This window comes from Bubalus bubalis, chromosome 5 (assembly GCF_019923935.1).
Source record: "Bubalus bubalis isolate 160015118507 breed Murrah chromosome 5, NDDB_SH_1, whole genome shotgun sequence".
Classification (NCBI taxonomy): domain Eukaryota; kingdom Metazoa; phylum Chordata; class Mammalia; order Artiodactyla; family Bovidae; genus Bubalus; species Bubalus bubalis.
In genome coordinates, this window is record NC_059161.1 from 87530778 (window position 1) to 87544645 (window position 13868).

Genomic DNA, 13868 nt, shown 5'->3' on the forward strand with positions numbered 1-13868 from the left:
ATATTCTCTAGGATAGGTCATATGTTAGGCCATAAAAAGTCTTAACGAATTCAAGACAATAGAAATGCAGCAATGGAATGAAACAAGAAATCCATAAAAGTGGGAAACCTAGAACATACTCATCAAAAGGAACCAATATTTTAACTGTTAAAACTAACTTACTTGATGAAAATAAGTTATCAATCTTATTGTAAATACACTTAACAATCTTGACTTTATGATTAATCTTTTATGTGATGTGCTAGAGAAACCTTTCTTATCAATGTATTTCCCCCAAATATAAATTTGAAAGTGAAAGTGTTAGTCGCTCTGTCATGTCCAACTCTTTGTGACCCCATGGACTGTAGCCTGCCAGGCTCCTCTGTCCATGGAATTCTCCAGGCAAGGATACTAGAGTGAGTTGCCATTTCCTTCTCCAGGGGATCTTCCCAACCCAGGGATTGAACCCTGGTCTCCCGCTTGCAGGCAGATTTGTTACCTCCTGAGCGACCAGGGTTATTGATATTACTCCCGGCAATCTTTATTCCAGCTTGTGCTTCCAGCCCAGCATTTCTCATGATGTACTCTGCATATAAGCTAAATAAGCAGGGTGACAATATACAGCCTTGGCGTACTCCTTTTCCTATTTGGAACCACTCTGTTGTTCCATGTCCAGTTCTAACTTGCTTCCTGACCTGCATATAGGTTTCTCAAGAGGCAGGTCAGGTGGTCTGGTATTCCCATTTCTTTCAGAATTTTCCACAGATTGCCGGGAGAAATATCAATAACCTCACATATACAGATGACACCACCCTTATGGCAGAAAGTGAAGAGGAACTCAAAAGCCTCTTGATGAAAGTGAAAGAGGAGAGTGAAAAAGTTGGTTTAAAGTTCAACATTTAGAAAACTAATATCATAGCATCTGGTCCCATCACTTCATGGGAAATAGATGGGGAAACAGTGGAAACAGTGTCAGACTTTAATTTTGGGGGGCTCCAAAATCACTGCAGATGGTGATTGCAGCCATGAAATTAAAAGATGCTTACTCCTTGGAAGGAAAGTTATGACCAACCTAGATATCATATTCAAAAGCAGAGACATTATTTTGCCAACAAAGGTCCGTCTAGTCAAGGCTATGGTTTTTCCTGTGGTCATGTACAGATGTGAGAGTTGGATTGTGAAGAAAGCTGAGCGCCAAAGAATTGATGCTTTTAAACTGTGGTGTTGGAGAAGACTCTTGAGAGTCCCCTGGACTACAAGGAGATCCAACCAGTCCATCCTAAAGGAGATCAGTCCTGGGTGTTCTTTGGAAGGACTGATGCTGAAGCTGAAATTCCAATACTTTGGCCACCTCATGGGAAGAGTTGACTCACTGGAAAAGATCCTGATGCTGGGAGGGATTGGGGGCAGGAGGAGAAGAGGACAACAGAGGATGAGATCGCTGGATGGTATCACCGACTCGATGGACATGAGTTTGGGTAAACTCCGGGAGTTGGTGTTGAACAGTGAGGCCTGGCGTGCTGCGATTCATGGGGTCGCAAAGAGTCGGACACGACTGAGCTACTGAACTGAACTGAGCCACCAGGGAAGCCCAAATATAAATTTACCCAGAATCATTTATTTAATAGAATGTTTTTCCTACTTCTTTGCCTTTGTCAAAAATCAATTCTCTAAATACCTGTGAATTCTGTTCCATTAGTCTATTTATCCCTACAAATTGTGTATCATTGAAAATATACAAATTGGGTATCTTTATGATGTCTTACTACCTAATAATTTATTTCCCCAACTTTGTTCTTTATCATTATTATCTTGACTATACTTGGTCCTTTATTTTTTTTAATTAATTAATTAATTTACTTTTACTTTACAGTATTAGAAAGATGGTAATGACAACCCTGTATGCAAGACAACAAAAGAGACACAGATGTATAGAACAGTCTTTTGGACTCTGTGGGTGGGGGGGGGATGATTTGGGAGAATGGCATTAAAACATATATACTTGGTCCTTTAAAATTCCACAAAAATTTTAGAATTTGCTCATAAATATCCTCCACATGTCTCCTCCAATGCTCCCTCCCCCCCAAAAAAATCTGCTGGAATTTTGATTAGGATAACGTTGAATCTATAGATCAATTTCAGGAAAATGAACTTTATTGACTCCTCTAATTTATGAATGTAGCATTTCCTTTATTAATTTAAGTCTTTCATAATTGCTCTTACATACATGGAGAAATATTATTTATCTTCCTTAGATTTTTTTCTAACTATGGCTTTTAAGTAGTATTTTAAAAACAGTTTTCTAATTGTATGTTCCAGATATATAGAAATTAGCTGATTTATGTAGGCTACACTAATGTTCACCAAATTTTCTAAATTTATTCACTACTTATTTTAATAGCTTATCCATACAATTTCAGATTTTCTATGTAAACAATCGACTTGTCTTGAATAATAACAATTTATTCCTTTTATTTCCTTACTTAATTGCCTAGAAGATTCAATAAAATACTGAAGAAAAATAAGAGAAGATAACCTTTACTTGTTCTACATATCAGGAAGAAATCTTTAAACAATTTTTGTGTTTGATGTTTACTGTAAAAACTCATGCACAGATTTAGGGAGTTGTCTTTAAGGAGTTGTCTTTTTTAGCTAGTTTGCTGAGGACTTTTTATCAGAGTGATGTTAATTTGTCAGATATCTTCCTCCATAATTTTGTTAACATGGTAAATTAAACTGGTTGATTTTAAAATATTAAACTTCAGATTTCCTTTCTCCATTTTCTTTATCCATTCATCTACTGATAGACATTAATGGATGTTGTTTTCATATTGTGGCTTAAAACCCACTGGTGCATATCGCTGAGATCCTGATTTTAATTATTTTGTATAAATACCCACAAATGGGATTGCTGAATCATTTGTTAATATATTTTAATTGTTTTAGGAAATGCCAAACTCTGTTCAATGATAGTTGTACCTTATTGCCATATGTGACAACATGGATGAACTTTGAAAACATTATCCTAAGTGAAATAAACCAATCACAGAGATGAATGTCACATGATTTCATTTATGTATGTGCTAAGTTGTTTCAGTCATGTCCAGATCTTTGGGACACTCTGAATTATAGCCCGCCAAGCTCCACTGTCCATCGGATTCTCCAGGCAAGAATACTGGAGTGGGTTGCCATGCCCTCCTCCAGGGGTTATTCCCAATGGAGGGATTGAACCTTCATCTCTAATATCTCCTGCATTGGCAGGTGGGTTCTTTACCACTAGGCCCAACTGGGAAGCCCAATTTCATTTATATGAATTATCTTAAACAGTCAAGTTCATAGAAGTAGAAAGTAAGATGGTACTTGCCAGGTGTGGAGGAAAGGGAAAAATGGGCAGTTACTACTCCATGGGTACCAAGTTTCAGTTATGAGAGAACAATTTCTTGAGCTTCACCTACTGCTTTTGATCCAGCTTCTTCACCTGCCATCCTTGTCTTTCAGTAAATGTGTCACATACCTCAAGGGAATGTCTTACCTCAGTACATCATTTTTTTTTTCCTTCCTAGGATTTTGGTCACTTGAGTTCTAGCTGTCTAAATAGCTTTCTGATAGTTTAAAGACATTTAAGTTTACCCAGCCTTTGTAGTTGTCTTCAGAGGAAGGTTTGTCTAATCTATCGTAGCTAGAAATGGAAGTAGTTCAGTTTCTAATATGTGATTTACCATTTCAGTCTATTTGGATTAATTGGCATGTGGCTGGAGAAGGCAATGGCACCCCACTCCAGTACTCTTGCCTGGAAAATCCCATGGATGGAGGAGCCTGGTGGGCTGCAGTCCATGGGGTCGCTAAAAGTTGGACACAACTGAGCGACTTCACTTTCACTTTTTACTTTCATGCATTGGACAAGGAAATGGCAACCCACTCCAATGTTCTTGCCTGGAGAATCCCAGGGATGGGGGAGCCTACTGGGCTGCAGTCTATGGGGTCGCACAGAGTCGGACACGACTGAAGTGACTTAGCAGCAGCAGCAGCAGCATTGGGCGTGTGGCATCTAAATTTTCCAGACTTTAGGCTGTGACTTTTACCTGGATTCTTACATAATGACTACTTCTAAACCTTTTTTTTTTTAATTTTATTTTATTTTTAAACTTTACAAAATTGTATTAGTTTTGCCAAATATCAAAATGAATCCACCACAGGTATACATGTGTTCCCCCTCCTGAACCCTCCTCCCTCCTCCCTCCCCATACCATCCCTCTGGGTCGTCCCAGTGCAACAATCTTTGATCATTTACTGGTCTTCTACAGCTTGTGTTCATTTGTAAACCAGATCTGATAGGTGTGAGAAGTTAACAGTGGACTTGGTTTCAGTGCTTGTCATGGGGATAACTAGTCAGTGAAGAACATATTGCCTCCAAGTAAAATGGGAACCGAAGAGAGTTCATTCTGTTTATGTACGGATATCAGTCTCCTGAGCATCTGCTAATAGCCCTTTACCTTGTCAATAGAGAGACTCTTAATAATTCCGCCAGTTTATTTTAATATTACAAAGATGGGCATTTTATCAGAAGATGAATGCAGTGATTTTAGGCAATTCTTTATTTAAAGTCTCAGAAAGGAAAAAGAGAAATGAATTCCAAGGTGTGCGTGTGCGTGTGTAACAAATTAAAATACTCCCCCCTCTGCATTTTCATGGACACAATCAGAAAAGTTTGGATACAGGTTTGGAATCAAAGACCACAATGATGGGTTGTACTGGTTCAGTTTTGTTTTCTAGATTTAGGTAGGCTGAATTTACTGAATCCTCTTTAACTTAGGGTTACTGCCTGCTTTTCAAGCTGAAAAGTGAAATGTGAAGATGTAAAAATATTTATCTCACCAGTTCACACTTGTTATCACTCTAAGTATTTGTTTGCCCGAATCTAATGTTCAAGAGTGGGTAGGGAATGCCAGTTTTTCTTTTCTTTATTCCTCCTGTGCAGTACTCTGCAGGAAAATTGGCATGTACGGTGTTGGTCACAAGATTCAGCTGAATGAGAAAACAGTATCCAATACTGGAGGAAGTTGAAGAAAGTAAGAGAAAAGCATGTTAGATCTGAAATTATGAATTCTTCTGTGACCTGTTATAAGGGGTAAGGTGAAGAAAACAAATTGGACACTGGGAATTATAATCACCAACATCATTATAAAGTCTGCCTTACTGCTTGGGATTGAATAGATGTCCAATAATTGACTATCCAGCTGAACACCATGCTCAGTTAACAGAGTAACAGAAGAAATTAGCTCAATTCAATGGGAAGGGGTTTGAAACTGGAAGTTACCCTAAGTAAGGAAGCTTTCAGGAAAAAAGAAGGTTATGTAAAGTAATGGATACAATAGCTTATTCATAACATGCTTTCTCTATTTAACTGAGTCATTTCGCTCACTATATTGCACATTTTACACAATTGCTGCAATTTCTGCAATTCTCCAAATGGCTGTAATATGACAAGAGAAACAATAGATTGTGTAATTCTCAATCTATTTACAATGATTTTTCTCAGCTTCTCTGTGAAGGATGTGTACAGTAAGGAAGCATCCATGGAGGGATAAAATTTTTAACCAGAGGGGGAAATACCTACCTCAATTTAAATCCTAAATGGAGGCAGGATGGATGTTCCAAGGATGGATGGAAGGATTTTATATGTAATACCTTCCATTATTTTCTGTGATCCCTAAGTCTCTGGAAGTTGGTCTGCTCTGATCAAACCCAGAATTAGGTCAGATTACATCACTTCTGATATTAACATGCTTTAGCCTTCCAAGGACATCAACCCAGTCAATCCTAAAGGAAATCAACCCTGAATGTTCTTTGGAAGGACTCATTTGAAGCTCCAATACTGTGGCCACCTGATTCAAAGAGCCAGTTCAGTTCAGTTCAGTCACTCAGTTGTGTCCGACTCTTTGCAACCCCATGAATCGCAGCACGCCAGGCCTCCCTGTCCATCACCAACTCCCGGAGTTCACTCAGACTCATGTCCATTGAGTCAGTGATGCCATCCAGCAATCTCATCCTCTGTCGTCCCCTTCTCCTCCTGCCCCCAATCCCTCCCAGCATCAGAGTCTTTTCCAATGAGTCAACTCTTCACATGAGGTGGCCAAAGTACTTGAGTTTCAGCTTTAGCATCATTCCTTCCAAAGAAATCCCAGGATTGATCTCCTTCAGAATGGACTGGTTGGATCTCCTTGCAGTCCAAGGGACTCTCAAGAGTCTTCTCCAACACCACAGTTCAAAAGTATCAATTCTTCGGCGCTCAGCTTTCTTTACAGTAAAGAGCCAACTCATTGGAAAAGACCCTGATGCTGGGAAAGACTGAAGGCAGGAGGAGAAGGGCGGCAAAGGATGAGATGGTTGGATGGCATCACCCACTCAATGGACATGAATTTGAGCAAGCTTCAGGAGATGATGAAGGACAGAAGAGCCTGGCTGCAGTCCATGGGGTCACAAAGAGCTGGGCAGGACTTAGCGACTGAGCAACAACAACAACAAAGCCTTCCAAGTGACGAAACATAAAAAAGAGGTGGAAAGTGAGTAATAACTCTCTATTGCTGTGTGACAAATTACCACATATGCAGCTACTTAAAACAATTTTTCAATATTCTATTGAACTTTCTGGAGATCAGGAGTCTATGTAGAGCATAACTGGGTTCTCCAATCAGGGGAAAACAGGCTGAAACCAAGGTGCATTCCTTTCTGGAGGCTTTGTGGAAGAATCTGCTACCAAGCTCATTCAAATTTTGGTGGAATTCAGTTCCTTTGAAATGCAGCTTAAGTCTCCATTTCTTTGCTGGCATGACCCAGGGGCACACAGAGCTCCTCAGGGCCACCTTCACTCTTTACTGGGCAGCTCCCTCCATCCTGCAGTTTGGTGCTGTGCTTAGTCCCTCAGTCCTCTCCAACTCTTTGCAACCCCATGGACTGTAGCCATCAATCTCCTCTGTTCATGAGAATTCTCCAAGCAAGAATACTGGAGTGAGTAGCCTATCCCTTCTCCAGGGAATCTTCCCAACCCAGAAATCCAACTGGGGTCTTCTGCATTGCAGGCAGATTCTTTACCAGCTGAGCTACCAGGGAAGTCCCTCTTCAACTCTTTCTCCTGCCGAATCCTACTCATGTTTCAATGTCTTTTGTCAGGAAAAGACATTCACTTTTTAGGGACTTTCCTGATTATGTGAGACCTACTAAGACTTACCTCCCTATTTCAAGGCTACTTTTCTTGGGATCTTGTCTGCATGCTAAGTCACTTTACTTGTGTCTAACTTTTTGTGACCCCATGGACTGGAGCCCACCAGGCTCCTCTGTCCATGGGATTTTGCAGGCAAGAATACTGGAGTCGGTTGCCATTTCCTACTCCAGGGGATCTTCCTAACCCAGGTATTGAACCCATATCTCTTATGTCTCCTGCATTGGCAAGTGGGTTCTTTACTAGGAGCACTGCCTGGGAAGCCCCCTTGGGATATTAATTATATTTTAAGTATCTCTTCCCAGCAGCACCAATCTAGATTAGTCTTTGACTGAAGCAGTAGCAGGTGTGACTGCACCAGCGTGAGAATCTTACTCATGTATCCCTGGCTCTTTACTCTGTTTCCTGTCCTCCTTCATGTGCCTCTTAAATATGATCCCCTTAACATTTCTCAGAGCTACTGCCACTGTACGCCATCACTTTGGAGGCTCTAGGCAGTATGGAAAGTGCTAGAGTGTTGGAGTAAGAAGGATTTGTAGGATTTTGAGTGGGTTATTTAATTCCTCAGAGCCTCAATATGGCTCAGAGGGTAAAGCATTTGCCTGCAATGCAGGAGACCTGGGTTTGATCCTTGGATCGGGAAGACCCCCTGAAGAAGGCAATGGCAACCCACTCCAGTACTCTTGCCTGGAAAATCCCATGGACAGAGGAGCCTCGTGGGCTACAGTCCATGGGGTCTCAAAGAGTGGGACACAACCGAGTGACTTTACTTTCACTTTCAATGTCCTCAATGGTAAAAACTAGAGCTAATTATTACCTCTAAGGCCTGCAGAGAATTAGGAAAGTAGTATAATGAAATCTGGGCTTCCCTGATGGCTCAGGTGGTAAAAACTCTGCTGGCAGTGCAGGAGACCCAGGTTTGAGCCCTGGGTCAGGAAGATCCTCTGGAGAAAGAAATGGCACCCCACTCCAGTACTCTTGCCTGGAAAATCCCATGGACAGAGGAGCCTGGTGGGCTACAGTCCACGGGGTTGCAAAGAGTGGGACACATCTGAAGGACTAACACAAATACAATGGAAATCACCTGACTTACACAAGCCCTGACATTTCTTCATTCTTTTGAATGTTCCCATATAGCTCCTCCATTCCCATCACTTATCCTTGGAAATGGGACAAAACTAAGATTTACAAGCCCTGGAGATAAGGTGATTTTCAGTCAATAATCTAACCATTTTCTCAAGAAGTCTACGTTGCCATTCACTTTGGAATTAGTTCATTAGTGTTAACTGGTGTACATTCATAAGAACTTTCATTTAAAAGCTCAGTATCTTTCTTTGTTTTCACTATTTTTTAGGGATCCTAATCTCTTACTGCCCCAGGGGAGGAAAGCAAAGAATATTACATAAAGACAGACAACCAGTCAGTAGACTCCTAGTATTAGGGGAAAAAAAGTCCCCAAATATCTGTTAAAATGCTACTGGTAATGCCATATATCAAAATGAATCTGCCACAGGTATACATGTGTTCCCTATCCTGAACCCTCCTCCCTCCTATTGTCAAGTTAAATAAAATAAAATAAAAATGCTATTGGTAAGAGATTTGGCAAGATGATGATTACACGTGAGTAGAACAGCAGTTTCCATAATAATTATGTGGGCTGTGAACAGATTTTGAAAAAAAAATGCTGAGATGCAGCCTAATGAATGTACTCATTAACCTTAATAGCATCAGGTAGAGGAGAGGACCAGTTTGGAGGGGGCATGAATTCAGCCCTTCAGAGTCATTTTATAAGGCACATCCAACAGTGTTGTTTTCTCGGATACAAATGAATACAGGCAGTTATCTGAAAAGAATGCTCTATAAACTGAAATTTGCTTTTTAAAGTCTAATTTTCTAATGTTATGTTAAACATACGTTAAGTATTTAGCATGTTCAAGGCATTATAATAAACATAAGGATAAGATGTCCAAAACATGAAATTTATAGTCAATATAGAGAAAACATAAATAAAGGTACCTAATTTTAATATGATGACAAATGCAAAATGAAAAGCATCAACATGTTATCTCTATGAGAGAAGAAATCTTGTCTTCTAGTTGACCTCTTTATTCCCACATATCTAACAAGTTATTAGTTACCCAATACTTATTCAGTGAATAAGAAATAAATGTCACAGGATTTCGTAAGCAGAGAGGAAGGAACTATTAAACCAATGGGAGCTTGAGAAAGGTTTTAATAAGCTGCATTCAAGTTCAGTCTGTCTGCTTGATAGATGAATTGGACTTTATCAAATCAGGAAAAATGTGAGGGGTTGAAGAGGTGACTCTCCATGCAGACGGACCAGCCTACTCAAAGGCTTGGAGGTGTGAAAGTCTGATGTATTGGAGGAATAAGAATCAAGTACAGTGTCTCCAGTACACAGTATGTGTGTGAAAGCTTCAGCAGTACCAATATTACCATGCTGCTGCTGCTGCTACTAAGTCACTTCAGTCGTGTCCAACTCTGTGCGACCCCATAGACGGCAGCCCACCAGGTGCCACCGTCCCTGGGATTCTCCAGGCAAGAACATTGGAGTGGGTTGCCATTTCCTTCTCCAATTCATGAAAGTGAAAAATGAAAGTGAAGTCGCTCAGTCGTGGCCAAGTCTTAGAGACCCCATGGACTGCAGCCTACCAGGCTCCTCCGTCCATGGGATTTTCCAGGCAAGAGTATTGGAGTGGGGTGCCATTGCCTTCTCCAATCATCATGCCAAGTGGGACTAAAGAGTTCAGTGACCAAGAATAACTGTGTGTGCCTGGCATACTCACAACCCTACCCCCAGCTCCCTAATACACACATGCACACCTGACACAAATTTAATGACTACTATGCAGGTCAGGAAGCAACAGTTAGAATTGAACATGGAACAACAGACTGGTTCCAAATAGGAAAAGGAGTACATCAAGGCTGTATATTGTCACCCTGCTTATTTAACTTCTATGCAGAGTACATCATGAGAAATGTTGGGCTGGAAGAAGCACAAGCTGGAATCAAGATTGCCGGGAGAAATATCAATAACCTCAGATATGCAGATAACACCACCCTTATGGCAGAAAGTGAAGAGGAACTAAAAAGGCTCTTGATGAAAGTGAAAGTGGAGAATGAAAACGTTGGCTTAAAGCTCAACATTCAGAAAACGAAGATCATGGCATCTGGTCCCATCACTTCATGGGAAATAGATGGGGAAACAGTGGAAACAGTGTCAGACTTTAATTTTGGGGGGCTCCAAAATCACTGCAGATGGTGACTGCAGCCATGAAGTTAAAAGACACTTACTCCTTGAAAGAAAAGTTATGACCAGCCTAGATAGCGTATTGAAAAGCAGAGACATTACTTTTCTATGGTCCGTCTAGTCAAGGCTATGGTTTTTCCAGTGGTCATGTATGGATGTGAGAGTTGGACTGTGAAGAAAGCTGAGCACCAAAGAATTGATGGTTTTGAACTGTGGTGTTGGAGAAGACTCTTGAGAGTCCCTTGGACTGCAAGGAGATCCAACCAGTCCATTCTGAAGGAGATCAGCCCTGGGATATTTTTGGAAGGACTGATGCTAAGGCTGAAACTCCAGTACTTTGGTCACCTCATGTGAAGAGTTGACTCATTGGAAAAGACTCTGATGCTGGGAGGGATTGGGGGCAGGAGGAAAAGGGGACGACAGAGGATGAGATGGCTGGATGGCATCACTGACTCGATGGACATGAGTCTGAGTGAACTCCGGGAGTTGGTGATAGACAGGGAGGCCTGGCGTGCTGCAATTCATGGGGTCGCAAAGAGTCGGACACGACTGAGTGACTGAACTGAACTGAACTGAACTGAACTTCTCAGAATGGGCTTCCCTGATAGCTCAGCTGATAAAGAATCCACCTGCGATGTAGGAGACCCCTGTTCAACTCCCGGGTCGGGAAGATCCCCTGGAGAAGGGATAGGCTACCCACACCAGTATTCTTGGGCTTAGATGTTAAAGAATCCACCTGCAATGCAGAAGACCAGGGTTTGATCCCTGGGTTGGGGAGATCCCCTGGAGGAGAGCATGGCAATCCACTCCAGTATTCTTGCCTGGAGAATCCCCAAGGACAGAGGAGTCTGGCAGGCTAATGTCCATGGGGTTGCAAAGAGTCAGACACGACTGAGTGACTAAGCACAGCACACCTTCTAGGAAAAATCATTCTGATGCCTACATTTTTGGTCTGGTATTTCTCCTTCTAACACTTTGAAATGATTTATTTATGTTGTTTGCCCATGGCAGATATCTCCCCAAGAACTCTGCAGAGTTATACTAAATAATCATGTTGCCATTTGAGAGTTCAGCTAATGAAATCCTTACCCGTTGTATGTGATTAGCCTTCCATGTAAATAAATCAAGAGACAATAGATGTAAGAACTAAGAGTTTAGGAACACCCAGAATACTAATTGAGGTGATGGGAGAATAAATCTCAGGAAGGCAGGACCGGAATGCAATTTTCAGTAAGTGACGATTCAGTGACTGGGAACCTAATGAATTGTACTGTTAATAGGCAGATTGAGTAAAAAGAGAAGAGGATATTCAGTCTGAAGGATAAATGAGGAAACTTCCAGTGGGCTAGAAGTCAGCATCGCCCATTCAAGCAGGCCGTGTCTAATGGACTACTGGCTCCTTGAGGGCATGTATTGGAAGCTACCACACTATCTGTGCAATTTGAATGTACAGAATATGCATAATATGCATTCAAATGCTTATTAGATTAATTAATTGGAATAAAAAGAACATGGAGACTGTTACTGGAGGATCACTTGAGTCAACTTTCTGTGCCACACAATTTTTTGTTTCCATAGCAATAACTTAAAATATATATTGAAGATCTTCCCTGGTGGTCCAGTAGTTAAGAATCCACCTGCCAATGCAGAGCACATGGGTATGATCCCTGGTCTGGGAATATTCCACATGCCGTGGGGTAGCTAAGTCTGTCGGCCATAGCTACTGAGCACACACTCTAGAGCCTGCATGCCGCAATTAGAAGGTAGCTCCTGTTCCGTGCATCTAGAGAAAGCTGTGTGCAGCAACAAATACCCAGACCAGCAAAAACAGAAATAAAGTCACTAATTGATTAAACAAAGAGAAACCAGGGGACTTCCTTTGTGGTCCAGTCGTTTTTTTAAAAAGATATATTAATACAAAATGAGGAAAGAAAAGAAAGAACATATTGTCTGCATTGTACAGATTTATATTTTGATAAGAGAGACAAATTTTTAAATTATTGATCAACTCTGTTTAACATTCAATAATTAGTAAACCTTTCTCCTTCATAATTTTCCAATGATATTTTATTACTATGGATCCTTAAGGGATTCCACATTCCAGAATTATATTTTGCAATTAATTCTACTGACTATAAACCCTGCAGAAATTATATTACAGCCATGAGCATTGGCCTGCTTTAAATATCTATTAGTTAATACAAAAATAATTAAAATAACAATTCTAAAGTTAAAATGTTTATAAGGATATAATTGTATAGAGCATCTGATCTTTAGAGTGCTATAATTTTCATTAGCTTTACCTTTTTTTTTTTGAGTGCAAATAGCTATTTCTCAGCGTACAAAATGCTAAATACAATAGTAGAAGGTGGATTAAAATGCTACTGGACCACAGCAAAGAAGATTTTTAACCTGCACTTTTTTACACTCATTAATTTTATTTGCAGAGAACAGAAATCCAGAAGAAGCAAAGTGCTGGAGAGCATATAAAAGGAAATTGGATCATTGCAGAGCCCCTACTTGTATTCATTTCCCTCCTTTTTCAAACTCAAACCTATTTTTCTATACTTTAACCTAGGATATGGAGTGACAATGTCACTTAGAGTATCATTAATGTTTCCCATAAACCATAAATATCTTCCGCTACCCGCTATTCTCCACATAACTAGTCCTTGGATTTCTGAAAATTCCTTACAAATAACCTCTTCCTTCCCACTGCTAATACAACCATCCGTTAGTTTCCTTAACCACTGACGCATATTGCCTAACTTGATTCTCTAACACATATCTACAAGGTCTCCTACCAGGAGAGGCTTTTCTATGTCTCCTTGCTATTCTTCAGAACTCTGCATTCAGATGGGTACATCTGTCCTTTTCTCCTTTGCCTTTCACTTCTCTTCTTTTCACAGCTATTTGTAAGGCCTCCTCAGACAGCCATATTGCCTTTTTTGCATTTCTTTTTCTTGGGGATGGTCTTGAACACTGCCTCCTGTACAATGTCATGAACCTCCATCCATAGTTCTTCAGGCACTCTATCAGATCTAATCCCTTGAATCTATTCATCACTTCCACTGTATAATCATAAGGGATTTGATTCAGGTCATACCTGAATAGCCTAGTGGTTTTCCCTACTTTCTTCAATTTAAGTCTGAATTTGGCAATAAGGACTTCATGATCTGAGCCATCCTCATGCGAAGAGTTGACTCATTGGAAAAGACTCTGATGCTGGGAGGGATTGGGGGCAGGAGGAGAAGGGGACAACAGAGGATGAGATGGCTGGATGGCATCACTGACTCGATGGAAATGAGTTTGGATAAACTCTGGGAGTTGGTAATGGACAGGGAGGCCTGGCGTGCTGTGATTCATGGGGTTGCAAAGCCTCAGACACGACTGAGCAAC

General features: G+C 40.7%; 1 protein-coding gene across 3 annotated transcripts in view; it reads left to right on the forward strand.

The window, feature by feature from the left end:
* The window catches only part of GRM5 (glutamate metabotropic receptor 5), a 661611-nt gene that overhangs the window by 450120 nt on the left and 197623 nt on the right, over positions 1-13868 (forward strand). The gene's annotated exons all lie outside the window — the stretch shown is intronic.